The sequence below is a fragment of the Durio zibethinus genome, chromosome 27 (genome assembly GCF_047325235.1).
Source record: "Durio zibethinus cultivar Kanyao isolate XHJ-2024 chromosome 27, ASM4732523v1, whole genome shotgun sequence".
In the NCBI taxonomy this organism is placed as follows: domain Eukaryota; kingdom Viridiplantae; phylum Streptophyta; class Magnoliopsida; order Malvales; family Malvaceae; genus Durio; species Durio zibethinus.
This window is the reverse complement of record NC_143188.1, coordinates 15,483,665-15,505,007: the sequence shown is the minus strand read 5'-3', so window position 1 is coordinate 15,505,007 and position 21,343 is coordinate 15,483,665. Positions and strand designations below refer to the sequence as shown.

At 30.7% G+C, this 21,343-nt stretch overlaps 2 pseudogenes across 1 annotated transcript; one reads left to right on the top strand and one right to left on the bottom strand.

Annotated features, from left to right (window-relative positions):
- Positions 1 to 2,083: 2,083 nt before the first annotated feature.
- LOC149511031 (zinc finger CCCH domain-containing protein 1-like) lies at positions 2,084 to 4,265 on the top strand (annotated as a pseudogene). The gene is made up of 4 exons (XR_016334512.1): positions 2,084 to 2,401; positions 2,731 to 2,808; positions 2,894 to 3,723; positions 4,016 to 4,265. The product of XR_016334512.1 is annotated as a zinc finger CCCH domain-containing protein 1-like (transcript).
- Positions 4,266 to 4,542: 277 nt separating this feature from the next.
- On the bottom strand, positions 4,543 to 10,573 carry LOC149511030 (receptor-like protein 7; annotated as a pseudogene).
- Positions 10,574 to 21,343: the final 10,770 nt, after the last annotated feature.

Genomic DNA, 21,343 nt, shown 5'->3' with positions numbered 1-21,343 from the left:
TTTGGACGTTTATAATACCTTACCTACATGTTTGTACTCTGTGTTGTTAGCCCTCACTTTTATTTTTATTGATTCCTGTTCAATATGAATCTTTTTAAATCAATGGTTATTGCATGTGATAACTTTAGCACCGAGTATAACTTAGCAGTGACCTACACAATTGTCAGGAGAAATGGATGGAGGTTTTGGGTTGCAGGGTAATGGAGCAAGAAATATTGAAAAGTAATGGTAGATTAAACAGTGTTGCTTGGACTTAGATTGGAGCGGCTAGCAATGGTTTTATTTGACATACCAGATATTTGTCTTTTTTGGTGAACTGATGAGCGATTTAACTCACAGGTAGCCTCTGAATGTAGCTCCATGATTTGAGTGTTGAAGTTGATCGATTCCTAATTTAATATCTCCGCGTAAGTCTGATTAAGCTACTTGAATGCTGTTTTCCGAAGGCCAAATGGGGGTAAAGTTTAAACCCTTTTCGAAGGTATAAATTAAGCAAATGGTTTCTTTTAACCTTTCCACTGTATATTACTTTTGTTATTTAATACCTATTATAGAAGCGTGACCTGACTCCTCAACGGTTTTTGCAGTATCCTCCCTGTTGCAAAGACATGAGCTTTTGGATCAATGAATCATTTACTAAGAACAATTTATGTGAAATTATAAGAGGTTCTTACCCCACAGGTGGGCTATATGAAACAATTTAGGAGTAACCAGTGGAAATGGATATGCATGCTGATTGAGCTGTTTTTACATAGAAAAAAATAAAAAGAAATTGTCAGCTAGCCATTGTTGTGTCTCAAGAGACAGTTAAAAGGAATTTGTTCACCTAAAATTTAATGAAAATGACTAGGACTCTAACCTTTGGATATTGGAAAAATATTTTCTCTGAATCTGTGATACCAATTGTAACCATTTAAGCTCACTTAAATATTGAAGGCAGGTGTGGATGGCTGGTTTGTTTCTTAAGGTGTCTTAGTGATGTAGTAAGCATATTTTAAATTCCACACAGAAAGATCTTATGCACCATATCAACAAGTTAATATTGTAAACGTTTGGAAGTTTTGTACATGTTTAGCTTTAATTAAACCGAGGATTATCATCTTAAATCTTTCAACAATCATAATATGAAGAATTTGAGGGTCTTTGTTGATAGGTCTGTTTGACAGAAAATATTTGTCTTGTGGCTACCAGGTGAGTTTGATAGATAACTTTACCAACAAGAATGGAATGATAAGTCATTGTTATTGGATTGCACATTGCTCCATGGAGCGTTCACTTGAGATGCAGTTTGGGAAATTGAGGGTCAGAGATCAAAGACCGCCGTGGCTTGCATTACACATTTGAATGTTTAAGAGAGATTTGACTGGTATCTTCAGCAGTATATTGATTATAATATCATCAAGGAGTTGAAAGCCGGTCAATTTGATTAACTTTCTCTTCTTGATCTTTGTTTACCCTTAAACACATTGCAGCACAGAAGGTTGAAACTTACAGCAAATGCTGAAATAAAAGATGTCAATGGGACGGGTATAACATTTTTTATTTTCATTTTTAATTTTTTTACATTATATCTATATTTTATATATATTTTAAATTTATATCCATTTTTATTTTTGTGGAGATTTAATGGGTTGAACAGCCCATATTTATAACTTAAAAAAATTAAAAATTTTCGTTATTATGTTTGATAAAAATTTAAAATTATATTATTTTCGTTTGTATTCTTAAATTTTAAATACATATTTTTATTCTTATTCAGATAAAAAGATTAGATTTTTCATCGAATTTGAATAAAAAAAAAGTCATCAGAAACGAAAATTCTTTAATTGAAGAAATTTAGCAGTTTAGAAGAAGCAATTTTTTTGCGTTTCGGTCAAAGCTGGTTTGAAAGGACAACCAACGCAAAGTCCAATTGGTGCAAAAGATTATTTCGATAGGCATTGCCAACATGGGGGAAAATTATTCGCGTGTACTACACGTGCTTTTAATTGCTGAGCCAGAATATTATGTAGAGGACGTGTAATTTTCAGTGGTGAGGTGGCATTAACGTAGGCATGGCTGTTGTCTACTGTACAATTTGGACAAAAAATTGACTGATTTTCTAAACAAATAAGAGGGCAAAAAAAGAATCCGACAGCCTGATAAAAGAATTGTGGGCTTTAGGGTTCCTCCGATGCTCCTTCGTTCTTTCATCTTTCATTCGATTCATACCCGATTCTTCCATCCTTCAGTCGATTCCTACCCAGTTCCAATTCCGATTTCAAAAAATCACAACTCCGATGACCGAAAGGTATTAATCGACGAAGGACGATCTCTTCTTGTTCGTTAATTTCAATTCGATTAGCCAATCGTGGGTAAAAGTTAAATGTATTGGGCATTGCGTTTTAGACTTCTTGTTCAGGTGAGTACTGTAAATATTTTGTTCTTTGGATAAAAAATTTAATTCCTTCACTTTCTTGCATGAATAGAAATTTATGACTTGGGTAAAATATTGTGCATTTAGGCTTTTCATGAGAGAATGCTTGATCGTATCTATGGAAATTTAGTTATGACACCAGTTAGTGTGTTGATCATGTTTCATTCATTACCTTAATTAATAGTAATAAGGATTTTCACTCACTTAGTTTAAAGCCTTCTTTCAAGTGATTGAAGCAACAGTTGTAAACGATTTGAAGTTCATCTTGTTTAAGGCAAGGAACCTATAAAACCTTTGCTCTTGGTTCTGTTAAGATGACATATTCAAGTGAGCCCCAGTATCCAGGAATAGAACCTCAGCAATCTGAAACAGAACCTCAACAATCTGAACAAGGTAAAATTTGTTCCTTTTTTTGTTTCATTCTTTTTAAAGGTGTATATGTATATTTACTTATATAGCTAACTCTGTGATTTTTCTGTCTGCAATTTCTTTAGGAAGCCAACAAAGGGCAAAAACATAAGGAAAAGGACAATAAATGAAGATGAAGTTGAAGATGAAGACTCCAGAAATGCCATATCTCTGTTGCACAATCAGAAAAAGGCTTTGACAATATGTTATAATTTTCAAGTGGATCCTCCAATAGTGCCGCTTCCACTGAATCAAATACAGAATCTGACAAACCGATTTTTCAGTTTGAGTCTTCGAAGGAAATTCAAATTCAAAATGATAGCAGAGCTACAGCAGCCTTAGAAACTGAGACTGAGTTTACAAAAGATTCTTGCACTATACGTGAAAAAGTTCTTAAACGAGTGGAGGAGTCTTTGAAGGGGAAAAAGATAAGCTCTGGGGGAGAGAAGTTGTATACAGGAATGCATGGCTATGTGAATCATAAGGCTGGGTTTCGAAGAGAGCAAACAGTTTCCAGTGAGAAAACAGGTGGCTCACATGGACCTCTTAGGGCTTCTGCCCGCATCAGGTTTTCCACAAGATTTGATTATCAGCCTGACATCTGTAAAGGCTGCAAAGAAACTGATTGCTGTGGTTACGGAGATTCATGTAAGTTTATGCATGATTGTGGAGATTACAAGTCCTGATGGCAGTTAGAGAAGGACTGGGAAGAAGCAGAGAAATCAAGGAAGAGAAATCTGGCTTTGGGTGGCGATGATGATGATGAGGCAGGGGTAGACCAGAGTGATGATGACGATGATGATTCATTGCGCTTTGCATGTTTTATTTGCCTGCAGCCTTTTGTGGATCCTGTTGTGACTAAGTGCAAGCACTACTTCTACGAGCATTGTGCTTTAAAGGTACCCACATATGCCTTTTCATGTAGATTGATTTTTTTAGTGTCTTTTTTGTGCTAGGTTAATGTCTATTAGTTTTTGTTACATTTGTTGTTAATGCATTACTGAGGTGCAAAACTTTTTTTGGTTACTTACATACAAAGAATATTTTATGCGGACCAACTGTTTTTCAGCTATAGAAATAGGACATATTTTAACTTTACATTGTAAACTTTTGGTGCCTCATGTCAGTATAGATTACATTTTTATTCTCGTTCCAATGTAAAATAACCAACTGCATCTTTTGGTTTTTCAGCATCACTCAAAGAATAAGAAATGCTTTGTATGCAAGTAACCCACCCTTGGCATTTTCAATACTGCTCATGAGATACGTAGAAAGATGGCTGAACAGTGTAAACAATAAATCCATTGATGCTTTGTTACAACTCCTGCAGCCTTGAACACTTTTATTTCTTTGTTTAGTGTTGTAGTGGAAGATTCACTTGTCTGAATACCTTATTAAATGAAATCATTTCCCTGCTTGAGCTTGGGGGAATTTTGGATTATGCAGTGCTGAGCTCTTTAAAATCATTGTTGTTGCAGGCATGTGTGTTACCATTTAGGTAAGCATTCTTTCTGCGTCATTCCACAACTGACTTATGAGTTGAGTGATAGGATTTAGCAGAGTAAGACTTAGGTTTTTACATGAAGTTCCCAGAGTTGTCGAAATCAACTGAATGAGTAGACAATTGTAAACTTGTAATGTATATACAAAATTGGCGTTCCTGAGATGCCAACAAACCCTACTGCTGCCTTTTACCCATGAAGTAGCATTTCTTCTACCTAGAGATAGCAGTGCAATCCAGTATTAATTTTCCACGAATCAGCATCCAACTTCACAACCTTCATAATGGCCAAGAATTCAGCTTGATCAGATCAGAATCCAGGTCTCAATGACACATACTGGTAGGATCTAGGATGTTACTTCAAAGAGTTTAAGAATGTTGGATTGATGGTAGTTTCAATTGGGTAGGGACGGCTAACAGGAGCTGTGATTTTTGGTGTTGTCCAAGTCCAACGCATAGAAAACATTAATTATCGGTTTTCTTCCTGGAAAAATATGGTTCCTGCATTCAAAAAAAAAAAAAAAAGTGAAATTAGCTGGCAAACCTAAAGTTAAACTCAAGAAATAGTAATCTTTTTTGTTTCCTTTTTTCCCTCTAAAATTTTCCTTTTCAGCATGAGTTTTTGTTTTCATTTATCCCTGTAAAATTTTCAAATGACCGAATTCATAAGAATAAAATATTTTTCTTGTTGATACCTACATTTCTTGTTAGAGAAGGATTCAAAGAGCAAGAACCTAGGGCTGCATGAGGACAGTTGTAGAAGAAAACCTCTAGCGGCAAAGTCTTCATAGATGCATAATCACTCTGTCCAATGTGGCTTTTGTCAATTCCAAAGTTATCAAATATCTTTTTACCTGCACCAATCTTCAAAACATAAATTCTGAGGTAATACTCAAAATAGGCTAAATATCAGAAGGCTTGACAACCTTCCTGGTTTACAGCATCAAGCTGACTACTAGAGAAAAAAACTACCTATAAAATGACCAGTGATTGAAACATAGCGTGTCTTCTATAACTTCGTCTTTTAATTATGGATTAGTGGCTATATCAGAACACTTAGCACATCAATGTTTGAATACTGGCTATTTAGTTATGACGCTTTATTTCTATTAGATAGAGAATAAGTTATGGAAAGGATTCACTGGAATTCTAGAGAAGTGAGTATATATAAGTTACTGAATGTATTGTCCTCATGTTTTTGTTTAGTCAAGGTCTGTTCTACATGCAAATCAATCATATAGCAATAGAACTTACAACAAACCATTTTTTTTTGTCTGTGGGAGTGCTGAAGCAAAGAAACAAAGGATGATATGGGATTAAAGTTGAAGAAAATAATAAAGCAAATATTCAATCTTTCTCGCCATAGTCAAATCTATAGTTGTTAGGGACAATAAAATACTATCGAAGTTAGTTTGGAATTGTTGAGCTTGATACCTGGAACTGGAAGCTTTGCTCTTTTCTTTTCGTTGTTTTTCTATCTGTAGTGATGTAGCAGGTAATACAGGAATAAAGCATCTTAGCTTGAGCTTGGTCCGTGAAGATTTTTCTGTGTTCGGAGATGTAACTTCTAGTTTTGGCAGTTAAAGTGGTAGGCATAGTCATTGTTGTACATGCCATGGCTTATATCAAATTCCTGCACTGCAAATAGTTGAGTTGAATAATTGATAATTGTTGATGTAATTCCTGGTCTGATAGTCGAAAGTTTAACTGAAGGTTGAGAAGGAGAGTTTGTGTGACCTGTCACAGAGTAGAAAGTCAGTGTGCCAAAAATGTTATTTTGAGGTATTCCCCGCTCAAGTTAAGTTAGTAAGGTATACCAGAAGCAAGTAAAGGGAGAGTAAGAAGCAGTTAAAAGAGAGAAAAGAGAATTCAGTAGTGAATCACCTGTCTGGTCTGGTTGTACTTTTTTATAGCTCTTAGATGAAGGCGTGGCAAACTGGGCTTTCATGCGTAAGACCTACTATGTGGCTGCTGACATAATCACTTACGTATAACAATAATGAAGAACTTAAAAGATTATAAGATTTTCTTTAAGAATTTCTTTGGATAAATTATTTTTATTGACCCAAAGAAAGCAGTAGACTTGCTGCAAGTAAACAGTAAGCTATCAAAATGTTACAAATGTCCAAGAACAATCTTACTTTTGCAAAGTAATCAAACTAAGCAACATTAAGGAACCGATCGCCAATTCAGACACATTTTTCTTTTGCTAAGCCAGAAATTATTAATAAAAACAGAGTTATACAATAGGGTCAACGACAGGGTAACCCCATAACTCAGCAGTAAAACACCACCCCATAGACAGAACAGAAGACAAGTACAATACAATCAGACATACTGCCAATCATCTTAGGTGAGCAGAAGAGAAAGAACTGAGACACAAGTACCGTAACACCGAGACACAAGTACCGTAACACCAAGCCACAAACATTCAGACAATTTCTGTTGTTGAAGACAGAGTGCAACCGGAGACTGCAATCTTGTTATTGAACTAAGCCAAAAGGAACTTACGATGGTTGAAACAATAGCTTCTATATCTTTAGATGGCCAGACAAACTTCCTTAGATTGTGCTCCTGCCAAATAAAATATATATGAGCATCCCAAGCCAATCTAATTAAGGACAACAGATGCCAAAGCTTTGCTTTGCTCTTTGGATGGCCGACAGCTCAATCTAACTCAAAATGCCAGTCACCCAAGTCTTTTACAAATTACTGACTTGAAAACTCATGATTGTCATTTATAAAATGAAGTTAGGAATTCAAAGGACATATACTAGTTTGCATGCAATTCTTGTTTCTAGTTTTAAAAGCAATGCCAAGTTTAAAAAGGAAATGAAACATCTAAAGTTGAAACCTTTTTTAATTAAATTTTAAATGTAATCATTTTAGTCAAATATCAGTTAGTGCAGATATATATATATGTATATATCACACTTATAATGCAAGAAAGTATTTAAATAATTCTATTTGTTTAGGCAATTAACTACAGCTCAAAGAATCACCAAGAAAACTTTTGAGTTATTAAGTATTCTAAAATGCTTATCAAATGGATTTGAAACTTGAATTTTGATGGAATCACCTAGAAGATCTTCTCCTTTTTTTATTTCGATTCCATGTAAACCTACCATCCATTTGTTTCCCATCTCATTCAGCACTGTATATCCAATAGATAACCCAATCACCAAACCACATCCATACCTAATCAATAAGATTTTCCAAACAGATATACCATCTACCCATGAATCTTCGTCTTCCTTAAGGGGGTGGCATTCCAAAACCTACTTCATTGCATTTCTTTGTCAAAGGCGGCCCACACAATCTTGGGTTCCCTTTGTAAGAATCGTTTGGAAATGTACCAAATTGGTAGCTTTGTGGTATGCTTCCCTCAAGTTGGTTGTAAGAGAGATTCAATGCTTCAAGAAAAGTTAGGCTTGTAAGCTGTGGAGGAATCTTTCCAGAGAGTTTGTTCTGGGAGAGGTCCAACGACTCAAGCTCAGTTAAGTTTCCAAGTGCTAACGGAATTGGGCCAAGGAAGCTGTTGTAGGACAAGTTTAGCACTTTGAGTGACTTGAGCTTTTGTATTTCTTCCGGTATTCTCCCATGGAAACTATTATTGGAAAGGTCAAGACAAGCAAAGATGGTTAAGATTTTCTCGTAAAAAAGTTCAAACCCTTTATTCACAATTGTCACAGAGTCCTGGTAGTAATTATCTCCAATATAATCTGGCTTAGCTTGGTTGCCAACAATCATCATCCTCATTGCCTTCAAAGATTGAAAAAATCCAACAGGTAACTCACCTGAAAAGTTATTGGAAGCAAGGTCCAGTATGTGTAACTTTAGAAAAACATTTTCATCCTCAGAAATTTTAATCGGACCATAAAATCTATTTGCTCTTAGTACAAGAACCTTTAAAGAAGGCAATTTCACCAACCAAAAAGGAAATGTGTCTTGTATCATATTTTTTCCAACGTCCAAAACTTCAAGCTTACTGCAATAGGCTAACGACCTCGGCAACTTTCCTTTCAGTTTATTCCCACAAATTTTGAGTGACCTTAGTTGAGGGGCTTGAAAGAATTCAATTGGTAATTGACCAGAAAAATTATTAAAAGCAATGTCTAGTACATCCAAGTCTTGAAAATAATTTTTCACATGTTTAATTGGACCATAAAACATATTTGCTTGCAATACAAGGACCATCAACGCAGGCAATTTTCCCAGCCACAAAGGGAATGTATCATACAGAGTATTGTTTCCAAGGTTTAAAACTTGGAGCATTGTGCAATTAGCTAATGACCTTGGCAATTTCCCTTCCAATTTATTGTCATTGAGTTGAAGCCAATTTAATTGGGTTGCTTTTGCAAAATCTGGTATGTTGCCACTGAAATTATTTTTTTGTAGATCCAAAATGCTGAGAGAACTGATATTGCCCAAGCAACTTGGGATTGGCCCACTTAATTTGTTAAAGGATGCACCAAACCTCTCAAGTTGACTCAAATTGCAAAAAGGTCTTGATAAAAAGCCTTGTGAAGAAGTTAGAGATTGATTTAGTGAAAATTGGTCCCAAGATGAGAGAGAATTGTTAGAAAGATCCAGATACAACAAACTTTTCTTCCACATCCAGTTTGGCACAAAACCATGGATTTGGTTATCAGAAAGATCTAGATGAGCCAACTTGTCTTGTGTTTTGATGAATTCTGGAAATTCAGTAAGGTTGCATAAGCGTAGGTATAGTGTCTCTAATTGGTGAAAAGCAAGGCTTGTGATATTGCTTTCAATTGATAAGCTTGTATTGGAAAGCCAAAGAGACCTTAAGTTCTTGAGTTGGAAGAACATGTCAAGCTTCATGGAACTAAAGCTATTGTAGCCTAAAGACAGTATTTCAATCAATGAAGAAGATGCATTGAGGAACTCATCAATTTCACCAAACAACTGATTTTCACCAATATCCAAGATCTTTAATGATAGGAGAGCAAATAACGAAGAATGTATTGATCCAGAGAGGTGGTTCAATGACAAACTAAGAAACGAAAGATTTGGAACTCCAGATCTATGAAATGGAGGGATTAAGCCACTAAAATTATTAATTGCTAAACTCAATTGCACAAGATTTGTAAGATTTGCAATTGATGATGGAATTTGTCCAAAGAAACTGCAATTGTAGAGACTTAAAATTGTCAAGAATTTGAGATTACCAATTGATTCTGGTAGTTTTCCACTGAACTTTGTAGAAGAAATCCTCAAGATCCGTAAAGTATTGTTTAATGGAAATTCTGGCAACTGACCTTCAAGATTGTAATTTTTTGAAATGTCAATGCTTTGTATTTTTGGCGATGAGAAAGCTTTTGTTGGAAAATGCCCACTCAAATTGCAATTCATTAAATTGAGAGAAACCAAACGAGAGGAAATTTTCAAGAAATTGGGAGGCAAATAAGAGATCGAATTCCCATCAAGGAAAAGTTTGGAAAGAAAAGTAAGTTTTGAGAGTGAAGAACAAAATGGCCCTGTCAAACCACAGTTTGATAGACTTAACACGTGCAGGTTAGGAAGTGCTATGGATGTGGCTTCACACCATTTAGTACATTGAGTTGAAATGCTCACACTATCCAAGTAGAGCTCTGTAAGAGGTTTCAAATTTTGGATTAATGTCTTGAAGTTTGGGTTTTTTAGTTTCAGAGGTTGTTCAAGTTCGAAAGGCAGATGGTTTGGATCAAGAATTTGCAAATATCTTAGATAGCAAGAATCTTGATTAGATAGATCAAGAGAGACTAACCTTGTTAAGTATGAAATCCCCACTGGAATTTGGTCATGGAAACATGAGTTTGAAAGGTTGAGATGAGTTAAATTTGGGAATCTATCAAACTCATATTGAAACAGAGTAGTATTAAATTGTTTCCAGCAAGATTAAGACGTTGAAGATGACGGAGATTGAAAATGGAGTGAAAGTTGCCTGAAAGGCTTTTGTAACTGAGATCAAGCCCAATCACATTACCTAGAGCATCACAGGTAATTCCATTCCAAGAGCAACAATCGGTGTTAGGAACCCAAAGATTGACTTTGGAAGAGAAAGTAAAATTTGGGGCATAGTAAAGATCATGGTGCAATTGCAACAGAGCAGATTTTTGGTCATCAAGGCACTGGTTTTGGAGATCAGTAGGAGAAGAGTAAAAAGATAGAACAAGAGATAAAAAGCATGAAAAGAGAAATAAGGTAGGCAAAAAGAGTGAAATCAGGATGTGAAGATTCTTCATGTTTTGTGGAGTTTCACATTTCCATACAAGTATTTATAGACAAGTACTTCAGCTTACGATTATGCACTGTTATTATAGCTAACTGCTTTTATCTCAAAGGACAGGTTTAGTTCCGGATTCAAGATTTTCTTTAAGTGTACACTTATTATAAATATATATATAATGTAAACAAAAATATGAAATGATCAGAAAAAAATGTCTAATTAATTATAATATTGGTGAATAATAATTAGTCATTTTGAATAATTAGCAATTAATCACTTTAGAAAGTCTTGTCTATAAGACTTGAGAAAGCACATCGAATGTCATATTAAATTACAGATTTAGGTGTGAGAAGGAGTGATCATTAGTCAAAGAGTCTTGTCTATCAAATGACATGTACCATTTGATTTCCTTCATTATTACCTTAAAAGTCAATGGAATTTGACAACAATTCTCATTGCTGCTGCTTCTGTCCATTAACAAAATATGTTTATTCTTACATTACATTGCATTCACATTTTCTGCCCAACACACGGCAACAATATCCTGAATAATGTTGCAGACAAATGGACAAGAGGATAATCTTCAAACTGATTTGTCTGTTCTTTTGGTTTTTTCAATGATTATTTATTTAATTATCATTAATGTCAATGTACCAGCATATAATTAAATCTATTAAGAAGAAGTTTTGGATTTTATGTACGTATTTCAAAGGTATTTGAACCAGAAACAAATTTTTAAAAAATGGTGCAAAGACAATAGCTTTAAACAAATGATAGGTTCAAAATTTAGGGCACTCAAATTGGAAATTGATCAAGCAATTCTGAAGAAATGCACTCTTTGAATATTTTGTGTATCTACCAAGTACCACATTTTTCCATTGGAGACAAGAGAGAAGTTCCAAATCAATCATAATCAAAACTTGCTGACGCTAATGATCACCTAAATAAATCTTGTTAAATTTTGTGGAAGTCAACAAGCAAGTTCTTTCACCCTTTTAAAAATAATAAAATATAACCGCGTAAAGTTTTTCCAATACTTTTAATTCTGAAAAAAAAAACCCAATGTTAGCATATTTTAGATGTATACCATTATTTCAGTTGCCCTCTTGCATCAACAGGCATGGTTTCTTGATTTTGCAAAAGGATGGAGCTCCTCATTTCTTTTTTTATTGGAACTGTCAAAAATAGAATTTTAATATATGAAGCATAGAATATTTTATCGACAAATTACATTGCTATTGACGATACACATTGTTTCAAGGTAAATTAGTAATCTAAAAAAATATGTTTTTGTTGATTTCAAAAACCATAATATTCGTTTTTTTAGCTTAGTACTAAGAAAATGATTTAAATGCGCATAAAAGGGTTAAATATGCAACCTATTCACTCATCAAAATACCTAATTAACTAATTTGATGATTACTTTGTAGAATGGTTAGCCACACGCAATATTTTTAGTCTCACATTTTGCTTTAAATGCAGAGATTATGATTAAACACTTGCTAGGAAACAGCCAATGAATAAACTAATCAGAGCCCGTCAAGATAAAAAAATCTGGCCGGTCGATTAAGTAACTTGTAATGAATTTGGTCAATGAATTTTTTTTCTTATTTTTTAAGTGCAAATACTTAATTATTATATATTAATAGATGATAAAATTTAAATATGACAATGTTAAACATAATACAGTAATATAATTTAAAACAAGTAATAAAAGTAATACAATTTAATATTTTAACAAAAATAGTATGAGTTTGATAAAAATAAAAAAAAAAATTATTTTATATTTCATGTGTTGATATAAATTATGACATAATAATTTTTATATTTTATATATATTTAATATAAAATAAATACGACATTAATGCATAAATGAGCAAATCTAATAAAAAAGTCAATTAACATGGTAGTTTTCACACCTTTTGGAATAACGTTAATTTATAACACTATAGTTTGATGCAAATTATCTAAGCAATTCTACACAAGAATATCTATACTTAAAACAGATTCCTGGAACATATATACACAATACATATTGAACTGCCGAGAAAGTCATAATTGGGAAAAAAATAATTTGTTTTTCGTTATCATTTTCAACATAAAAATTTTGCTGTCATTATTTCTTTTTTTTTTTTTTAAATGAAGGCTTTAAAAGATAAAAAATTGACAAGTATGATATTTAAATGATTTAATAATTATAGGGGAGCTTGAATGATCCAACAGATTACAACTTGTTGCTTTCATATAAAGGAAGACTATTACTTGATTTACCATTTATTATTGAAGTAAATAAGTGTTATATTTGCAATAAATAATTGATTTAATTAATACGTCTGCCTTTTTTTTTTCTTGTCTATCAATGCATTTTCCTTAAAGAACAAAATCACTAAGGTAGACCTACGGATCCCAGGACGAATAATATATCACATAATAAATGTTGTTCAGTGTTGATTCGTTGCATCAACAATAAAGCATATTCTATTCCTTTTCAAGGAAAAAAGGGCATGCAGCTGTCATTAGAGTTGGGTTTGGCTGCCGGCTATTGAAACTCTATCTTCACTTCCATGAAGTTTCATGAGAGCAATCCAAGAAGATAAAAAAAAATACAAAATAGCAACATCATCACTGCATCAAATATTGAGATTAGGGAAGGAAATAGGAGAAAATGACATACACATACTTTTTTAATCATGCGACTGCTAATCTATACAACTAATTTTGTAGAGAATGAAAGAAAGAGAGTGTGTTCACATGCCACTCCTCCTTTCCTCCAACACTTTAATTTTTTCTTTTTTTAATTTTTATTAATTTTGTAGAGAATAAAAGAAAGAGAGGGTATTTACTTTTTATTTTATTTTTTTGTGAAATAACTTTTATAAAAAAAGTCAATAGAAGTAAGGATGATAAAATAATATGTATTTGACTGATTTTGTTTTGTATCAATCCAGCATAGGTGTATACTTTTTAAATTAAGATTGGGTCAGGGTTTTTCTTTTTTTTAGAAAATAGAATTGGTTTAAAAATGAATTTAAAGTGTTTTGCTTCATCTTGTTCGGATGATACCTCTCTTTCTCTTTTTTTTTAAAGCTTCTAATTTTTGGGGTTTCCTTTTTTCTTTTAAAATTTTTTTACTTTTAGTTTTTTATTAGATAAATTTTGTAATAAAAAAAGTCAATTGAAATAAAAATGACAAAATAACCTATATATGATGGGTTTCGATTGGTTCCAATTCAATTGGTGAACATTCTTTTAATTCAAGATAATTGGATAGAGGTTTTTTTTAAAAATCGAACTCAAAAAAGAGTAAGATTTTTGGTATTATAGTTCATCTTTGGTATATATAAAAAATAAAAAATTTATTATTTATTTAATTCTATATTTATATATGTGTTTTATTAAAGATATTTTTTTAATATTTTAATTTAATAAATTTATTTGTCATCCCATTTGGTTTTTTAGTCATTTTTTTAATTTTTTATGAGATAAATTTTGTAAAGAAAAAAGTCAATAAATATAATGATGATAAAATAATTTATATTTGATAGGTTTTATAAAAATAACAATTGAGTTAATTTTTATCTCTTTAAACAATTTAAGTCAAGTCAGGATCAGATTGATATGTTCTATCCCGATTGTCATTTGGATATATAAAAGAATATATTTAATTATTTATTAAATTTATATTTATATATTATATTAATAAAAATATTATTTAATATTATAATTTAATAAAAACTATATTTATATAATTAAGTTGTAATATCTATTAAAGAATAAATACACCTACATTTATCTATATATTATCATTCATTAAAATTTAATATAAAAACTTTACTTCTCTTGTATTTAAAATATAATTAAAAAAAATAATCTTGCGAAAAACGCAAATCTAGTTCTAATGGAAGTAAAGATTATATAAAAAAAAAAACACACAAAGCTTCTTCGCTCTTTGGAAACTTCAATGGTTTCAATTAACTATTGTAATTCAAGGTTAAATGATTCCTTTCCAAGGCTATTTTTCGCCATATATTTCCATTACCTAAACTTGGTATGTTGGTGTGAAAGGCACCATGCAAAGATATCCTCTCTCTATACACAGTAATGGATTTTTTTTCCGGAGTGTCCACTCATAAATATATATAAATTATTAATACAAATTTAAAATATTATAATACTATATTATTACAATTGTCTAAAATTCTCATATTTAAAAAAAATTATAATTACATCATTATAATATCATCAAATACATAATTTTTTAATTATATATAATTAAATAATCATTCAGTCAATAATCATTGTTAGTAATATTAAATTTTATTTTGACGGATTTATCAAATTATATCGATAAAAATGATGTTAAGGAAAAATTTTGGTGATGTCCTTAGAAAATTTTTCTTTTAATTTCTTTTAATATTTGAGGTGTCTCTGAACACGGCAATCTAGCCTTTGCGTCCGTATACAAAACCAATTTATACCCATGTATAAGATGATGATCAGCTATTGGTGTAGGGATATCCAAGAATTCTTCCCTTGTTAGATCAAAAGCAGTGATGCACTCATGTTTTTGTTTTGAACCATTTACAATTCCTTTTTAATAATATGATTTTAATACATCTTAAATTACAATATGAATAAAACTAAGTTATTAAATCACATAAAATAATAAATAAAATTAATAATTTTCATTGATCCCATTCTTTATTTTGTATGCCCTGCATAGAAAATATAATCTTTTAATAAAGTTAATTTTATGAATAATTTTTAAATTATAGTGAAATGTTTAATATGATATTTAAATTTTAAAAATTTTTAATATAATATTTAAATTAATTACGTTAAAAATAAATCTTAAATTAATTAATAAATTTATAACTTAAATATCAAATTAAAAAATTTTAAAATTTAAATATAATATTAAAATTTTATTATAATTTAAAATCATTCATAATATTATTTTTTGATATTATTTTTATGGGTATGCTCTGCTCGTACTTACACCACAACTTTATATAATGGGACCTTTCTCCACCGTTAAAATGTTGCGCAAAAAAAAGGTTGAGTGTGAACTAAACTTTTTTTAGCGAAAGATTAATTTACGTTGATGACAATATTAGAGACAGTGCCTCAAAAGGGCAGTTTTTTTTTTTTTTTTTAAGTTTTCTAAATATTTTCTGATTCTACCTTATTTTCCCCTATTTTCTTGAAAACGCTTCAAAAATTAATTATGGATGATGTTGGATCCATCAATCAAACCAGTCAGACAGATTAAATCAGTGACCGGAGGTTTTGATTATTGGTCCGATTTCAAATACTGTGTCTAGCAAGTTGGACTGATAAGAAATCGGATTGATTATTTTTATTAATATTTAGTATTATTATTTTTCAAAAGTTAATCCAAATTTGAAATGATTTTTTTAAATTGAATTAATTTGCATTGAATTTTATTGATTAGGTTTAATTTACTGATTTAAAATTTTATTTACTATTATTTTCATATATTGTTTAAAGAGAATGATTAACTTGTATCACTATAAAAATTTTTAATTTTATATATTTTTTTAATTATTGATTTTAATTGATTTGAAAATTGAGATTAAATTATTTATTTATTTAATCTTTTGGATCAATTGAAATCAATTATTAAAAAAATATAAAACTTTTTTGGTGTAACTTAATCTCTCTTTATTTTAAAATAAAAATTATATTTATTTTATAAAGAATAAAATTTGTATAAAAATTAATAAAAATATAATTAAGTTTGATTTAAATTTTTTTAATTTAATGAATCAAAAATCATTTGAGTCGAATTAAAATATTCAATACTTGATCTGAGTCAAATAAAAATATTCATTATAATTTTTAATGGATTTTTTATTTCTCAATTCTTTAAATAGTTTTTTGGTTTATTTATTTTGTTTCCCCAGCCTTGCTGGCAGGAGCTTTGCTCTAACAAAATATATGTTATATATTTTGATAAAAATTTGAAATTAACTAATAGTTAGGTTGCTGGGGTCGAACGCGCGTCCCATGAGTAAAGTTTTTTTTACTTTACATAATTAGCGTATTTTTTATTTTTTCGCGCCTTTGAAACGAATCAGGCCCAAACTGACTAATCCTTGTTTCTTCTCTTCACTGAATCCAGTATTCTGAAACAGAAAACAAAGGCTTTATGGCAGTAGTTTCAACTGCTCATTCAACTGCCCCCCTTTTTCGCCACATAAATGGTTTAAAACGCTTCACTTTTTTCTTACCCTTTTTTTCTTCTTCTGTTGCTGCTTCTCTTTCTACTATGAAAAAGTGGAAACAACCAGTGGCTTCCTCAATGCTAGAGCTTGGTGGAATCAGAATTGCTAAAGATGGTAAAAAATTGCTACTTTTATGAACATGGACTTTGCTGTTATTGATTTTATTGACTTTTTTCACGAACCGAGCCATTTCAGTATTTGCAGATATAGCATTTTGACTATGACTAGTAAATTGTTAAGAGTAATGGGTATTTTATCCCGTGTTTAAATCTGGGTTGGCAAAAGTTAATTGCATTTATACGTTGATGCTTTTTTAAACATGCCCTTTGTGTGTGTTCAAGTTGTATTTGATAAGGAAGTTCAATTTATGGTGTTTCGATTTGGTATGTTTTGGAATGGAAGATATATATATATATATATATATTTATATATAAGATGATTAGTCGAGGTAGATCACACCTTTCTTGGAATATCATGAATTGATTGAAAGCATCGGCAATCAAAATCTATTATTTAGTTTTTTGGTTTGAATATTTGCATGGTATATGCTTTGATATTTTGTTATTGGTGAAATTTGATTCATGACTTTCTGTGTTTTCGTAATTTAGGAATGATTTAGTTTTGTTTGGATGGTGGGATTGTAGATGTGGTGAGGGATGATCCAACAAACAATGTTCCGGATACAATTTCTTCAAAACTGGGAATGTAACTCCACATAAGGAATAAACACCCTCTTGGGATTCTGAAGAATGGAATATATGACTATTTCGATGCTAGTTACCCCAACATGTTCGATAAGTTCGATAATCTCTGCTCAATTGTTTCAGTAAAACAGGAATAATGTTTTTGCACTAGTGCTGTTATTTTCTTTTCCTCTTTTATGTTCCTTTGAATTGTCAAATACTATTGGATAGCAAAGGAACAGCTTTTGAGTTTAAATATTTTTGTGAAATCAATCTTATGCTCTGTTTTAGAATTATTGTATCTGAATTTCTATCTGTATGGACTTTTGCAGATCACCAAAGGTTGTGTTTTAACTTAGGATTGCATATGTTACCATGTAGGCTTGAACCTCTGTGTGTGAGTGTGTGTGGTTTAGTGCAGGGATTCAAATAACGGTTTAATAGCGGAATAACGGCCACAAAATTGCGGTAGTGTCACCCTCCGCCACCATTACTAGATAAAAAGCGATTGAGAAATTCATTCACAGCAAAAACGGAAAGTAACGGTCGCAAAATAACGGCGTAACGAGCAATAGCGGCAATAACGAACTGTTATTGTCGCTATTCCGTTTTTCTACTCACGGATCTAATAGTTCAAGAAAAAAATAAAATTTTAAGTTTGCAGAATAAAACAATAAACCTACAAAAGTAAAAGTAAAAGCCAAAGCAAAAAATAAAGCTCACAATCTCAGATCTTTATCATCAAAATAAATTTAAAAACGAGCTAGAAAACAGATCAATTATTTCAAGTTTCAACCATTCAATCGGCATTTTCGGCATTCAAATTCAAATCAGCCTCAAGTTTTCAATTAATATTCAAAATCAAATAAGGTAAGAAAAGAAAGTTAAATTACTTTTTTTTTTGTAAAATTTCTATAAAATGATCTATTGTGAGAGTTTGAAAGACGAATGAGATATCTGTAGATACTAGGCAAGTCAGCAAGTGATAGTGATAAAGGAATGCGAGAGAAAATGAGAGATGAAAAAAAAAAGATAAGAAGAAAATTCTGGAAAGCCAAATAAGGCAGCACGAAGAAGAAGATGAACAGAAGAGAGTATTAGCATTTCTAGAAGGTTTGCCGTTTGCTAGAAAGAATTAAACAAATTTGAGATATTAGGCACGTGGGGAGAAATTGGATGGGGTGGGGAGGATTGAGTGTGGTGGGGTGTTGGAGGGGAAGGTGGGGAGGGATTGGGTGTGGTGTGATGCTGGGGGAAGGTGGAGAGGGATTGATGGAGGTGGGGAGGGATTGGGTGTGGTGGGGTGTTTGGAGGGTGGGATTGAATTTTTTTATTTAATTTTGTAATTAATTTTTGAAAATTTTTTAGATAAAATTTAATTAGTGATTTTGAAAATTTATAATTAAAAAAAAAGATTAATAATTTAATATATATAGAGATTTTAAATGAAAAATTTAGATAAATTTTTTTGTATAAGTTAGATGAAAAATAATTAAAATTAAATATTATATTTTGATTGTGTTATATATTAATTTATAATTTTGTATCTGAATTTTAATATTTTTTTTATTGTTTTGATATTTATATTATTGTCAATTCTTTTGATATTAGATTAATTCTTGTTATTTTTATGTAATTATTGAAGATTGTGTTTATTATATAATTATTAAAAGTTGTTTGTGATAAAAAAAAATTTATATCAATTAGTGTATCAAAAAAATTAAGTTACTTAACAAATTTAGCATTTTATAATCTATTACTCTTATTAAGATTAAAAACTAAAAAATAAAAAATATAGGTTTGAAAATTTTATTAAAATATAAGTTTGAAAACTTTTAATTTTTGAAATTTTTTTAGATAAAATCTAATTAGAGGGATTGAAGATTTATAATTAAAAAAAATTAAGAGATTAATAATTTAATATGATTTACATAGAGATTGTAGATGAAAATTATTGATAAATTTTTTATATAAGTTAGACGAAAATTAATTAAAATTAAATATTATATTTTGATTGTGTTAGATATTAATTTATAATTTTGTATATGAAATTTAATAATTTTTTTTGTTATTTTGATATTTATATTGTTGTCAATTCTTTTGATATTAGATTAATTCTTATTATTTTTGTGTAATTATTGAAGATTTTATTTATTATATAATTATTTGAAGTTATTTGTGATACAAAAAATTAATATCAATTAGTGTATCAAAAAGATTAAGTTATTTAATAATATTCTTAAGATTAAAAACTAAAAATTAAAAAATTTAGCATAAAATCAATTTTTAATGATGTAATAAGTAATATTAATATTTCTAAATATAAGTTTATTTTGTTTTTATACAAAATAATAAGTATGCTACTACGTGAAGAGTTTTCGAGTAAAGGAGTAGAGGGCACGCAAAGTGATGATATAGGTTAGCATTTTGGAACACCTGTATCAAATACAAGAGGAAATGTTTCATGTAAACTTTGTGGTAAAGTTGTAAAAGGAGGAATAACATGTTTCAAAGAACACATTGCTCATAAAACTGGTAATGTTGCACCATGCCCTAACGTTACTGGTATGTTATATTTTTTTAATTTCTTTGAAAATATTATTGTTAATTTCTTAATAAAAATTATAAAATTACATAAACATGTGCAACTAATTTTCTCTTTTTTTTTAACTATATTATTAATAAGTATAGTAAGAGAAAGTATGATGAAACTCCTTCAAGAAAGCAAATAAAAAAAAACTGACAACAAAAGGAGAAAAAATGAATTTTTATCACAGTTAAGAGGGAAAGATGATTATGAAGGATTTATTGATAAAGACATTGCTACTAGACAAGCCGTGCGATATAGTATCCAATCACAACATGAGTGGCACATAAGACAAGAATTCAGACAAAGAACTAGTGGTTGGAGTAACATATATGAAGAAAGACGAAGCTCTCATGGTTCAGTTGCTGAATATTTTGAAGAAAGAATAATGAAATCAACTCCAAATGAGTCTGAATTTTCATTAAGGGGAGCTATTCTTGAATTGGTTAGAAGTAAAAGTTTAAGACAACCAAAAGTAAGTGATTCATTTCTAAAGACATTAAGAAGAAAAATGGGTGAATCGGTATCAAAATTTTTGATATATGATCGACTTCCTTTTCAATTAGCAAATTCTCCATGGTTGCATAATTTGATTTCTGTGGCAGCAGAAGTTGGCCAACATGTAAGACTTCTAACACCTTATGAGGTCTCAGATGTGTATTTAGAGTCTAAGTATCAACAAGTTCATGAATGGGTTAATGGAGTAAAAGCTTATTGGAATGAATTGGGTGTCACTTTGATGTGTGATGGTTGGACCAATAGTTTGAATCAAATGCATATCATTAATTTCCTTGTTTACTGTAGTAAAGGGACCATTTTTTGGAAATCTGTAAATGTCTCAAGTGTTCATAGTAGAGATGCAAACTTTTACTACAGATTATTAGGTGAAGTTGTGAAAGAAATTGGAGAAAAATACATTGTTCAAATAGTCGCTGATAATGAGGCAGCACTTAAGGCCGCAGGAAAAAGACTAATGGAAAAGAGAAAACATTTGTATTGGACAGCATGTTCGGCTCATTGTTTGGACTTGTGCCTTGAAGATATTGGGAAGAAAAAAAATGTGGCAAAGGTTTTGGATGATGCAAAGAAAGTGACTTGTTTTATATACAATCACATTTGGACTGTTAATTTGATGAAGAAATATACACAAGGGAAGCAAATACTTTGTCCTGCTCTTACTCGATTTGCCACTCATTTCATACAATTAGAAGAAATAATGAGGCAAAAGCAAAGTTTAAGAGAGATGTTCAATTCAAAAGTTAGTACTT